The sequence below is a fragment of the Megalobrama amblycephala genome, unplaced genomic scaffold (assembly GCF_018812025.1).
Source record: "Megalobrama amblycephala isolate DHTTF-2021 unplaced genomic scaffold, ASM1881202v1 scaffold521, whole genome shotgun sequence".
NCBI lineage: Eukaryota > Metazoa > Chordata > Actinopteri > Cypriniformes > Xenocyprididae > Megalobrama > Megalobrama amblycephala.
In genome coordinates, this window is record NW_025953435.1 from 71,573 (window position 1) to 74,419 (window position 2,847).

Genomic DNA, 2,847 nt, shown 5'->3' on the forward strand with positions numbered 1-2,847 from the left:
TGACATCATCCACATGTGCATTATATGTTCAGTCTATAGGTGCGTAGTGTTTTTTTTTTTTTACATAATGACATCGCCATCTATTGGCCTGGCATGAATAATACAGTGTTTTTAATTGTTTTTCGCAGATCTGTGTGAACAGGGATCGTTTTGACAATGTTTTTATGTGTACATGAAAAACACATAGGAAAAAGTGAAAGTGATGGTCAAGTAAGGTAACACAAAGTAGAGCACAAACATTAATCACTAGTGAGTAGTGAACACACACACACACACACACACACACACACACACACACACACACACACACACACACACAGTGTCTTGCTCAAAGGCAGCTCAGTCCTTTCCTACCGGTATTGAGAATTGAACCCACAACCTTCAGGTTACTTGTCTGACTTTCTAACCATTAGGCCACAACAACCCCAACATTTGTCTTGGCAGTGGTGGGATAAAAACGTCACTTTTATAGTACACCGTTGTCATGTAAACATACCCTAAGTTTGCATACCTGATTTGGTGATAACTGGATCTTTGATGCTCTTGTGGGACACAAAACAATCATATTCATCTTTTTCCTTCCTTCTTGATCTCCACACTCTTCCTCATCTGGAAGGTTCCATCATGGTTTGGTCTGATTTCCTGTGGATTCAATCTCATCTTCAGGCACAGATGTGTGAGTTTTTCCTAATGCTCATCATCACGTCTTTGGGGTAGAAGCCAGTGGCCAGACAGGTGAGTTTCAGCTTGGTTTCATCATTGGTATTCTTCTTTTCAATCACATAAACATTTGGAGGAGCTGAAAACACAGAATCAGTTCATCAATCAGTTTCATCAGCTGCAGATAATCTACAAACACACATTCACTCACAGCCGTTTCTGAGCTTCTCGTCTCCATATCCTCTGAATTTGTTGAGCCAGTCCACACACTCTTTCTCCAGGTATCCTTTGGTGTATTGGTTTAGGATCGGCACATTGTCCCATTTTCTCTTGGTTGGTAGAGCTTCATCAATAAAGGCGACCCACTGAGACTCTTTATCATCAAAAGATAAGAAGTTTTCTCCATCATAGCCGTGCTCATCAATGCCTTTGAGAAACTTCACTTCATCTCCCTCCTGCTCAACTTCACAACCAACTCTACACTGAAGAACATGAAGATCTGAAATAGACGCAAATTAAAATGTTTGTTGTGAGGTGGTGATAATAAAAATCATGTGCAGGTTAAACTGTATGAATGTTTCTCACCTGATTCATTGTGGTCTCATGCGGCTCATCAGAATATGGATGTTCACATCAAACCACTGTTCTTTACTCTTTCTGGACTGAGTGCCTTTTTCCCAGTAATCCTTCAGGCATTTTCTCTTTCATCCACTGCTGTTTGGGAATCTTTCTCTTTTCTTCACTATTGTAATAGTCGATCTGTGTGTCGTCCAGCAGACCCATAGCAGTGAATTCATAGATGCCCGGCAGATCCACAGGTTTAGACAAGGCCGTGTAAATGTAATACAGCGAGTGTTTCTCTGCAATCAAGAGGAATAAACTAGACATAAAAAGGCATAAAAGAAAATGCAGAGTTACTTTTTATTTTTTGTTTCTTGGAACTATAATGACCAGTTGGTAGCACTTTACAAAAGGATCCCATTAGATAATTTTTGTTAGCCAATTGGGTAATTTTATTGGGTTATATTTGACTATTTCTTACCCAGGTGCTGGGTAGTTTTGTGTAACCCAGCTACTGGATCAATGTAACCCAATGTTGGGAAGTCTGTGCCAAACTGATCAAAACTGGATTAATTTGTCAACGGTCATTTTATGTTCTTTTCTGAGAGAAAAACTTCCAGAGGGGAAATTTCCTGAATGAAAGTAAGGTTTTAATATTACACTCTAAAAATTAATAAAAAATTAATTAAAAGTTGGGTCAAAAATGGACAAACTCAGCAATTGGGCTGTTTTAACTCAGTGTTGGGTTAAACGTTGGCCTCAACCTGTTAGGTAATTTTATTTAACTCAGCTATTGCTAAACAAAAATACTGTATTGCTTGCTTAAAATTAACCCAAACTATTATTAATTTTCACAAAGTCTGCTGCTTCAGTGTTTTTAGATTTATTTATTTATTTATTTTTAACGATCAGTATGGTTACGGTACACAGTTGGTATAGAGTATACTATGGTATACTAAAGTATAATTACAAGCATTTCATAAGTGTCAAAGGGCATTTATTGACAATTACATTAAATCAGTTAGTTCACCTAAAAATGACCTTCGTTCATCTTCACTGTGCACTAATTTTGTACTTAATATACAACAAATTCTTCCTCAGTACTTCTTAAGATCATCTTCAGAACATCTAAGTGTACTCAACTGTGCTATTTTGAGACACCATGAAATATGAACTAAAATGTGCTTTTAAAGGTGCCCTAGAATGCTTTTTCACAAGATGTAATATAAGTCTAAGGTGTCCTCTAAATGTGTCTGTGAAGTTTCAGCTCAAAATACCAAATAGTCAACATTTTTTTTCATTTTTTTTAACTGCCTATTTTGGGGCATTATTATAAATGCGGCGATTCAGCGTGTGTCCCCTTTAAATCCCCGCGCTCCCGCCCCCCGAGCTTGCAACTCTATAATACATTGCATAAACAAAGTTACAAACAGCTAATATAACCCCTTATTAACATTTACAAAATGTTCATCATGCATGCTGCATGCATGCATCAGATCATGTGAGTATAGTACTTATTTGGATGTTTACATTTGATTCTGAATGAATTTGAGGCTGTGTTCCGTGGTTAACGGCTAATGCTACACTGCTGGAGAGATTTATAAAGAATGAAGTTGTGTTTATGAA

General features: G+C 37.4%; 1 long non-coding RNA gene across 1 annotated transcript; it reads right to left on the reverse strand.

Moving 5' to 3' along the window:
• Positions 1-687: 687 nt before the first annotated feature.
• On the reverse strand, positions 688-1,350 carry LOC125261891. The gene is made up of 3 exons (XR_007183463.1): positions 1,246-1,350; positions 872-1,159; positions 688-799 (listed from the first exon to the last, which is right to left on the reverse strand). It is a non-coding gene; the product is annotated as an uncharacterized LOC125261891 (long non-coding RNA).
• Between the last annotated feature and the right edge of the window lie 1,497 nt (positions 1,351-2,847).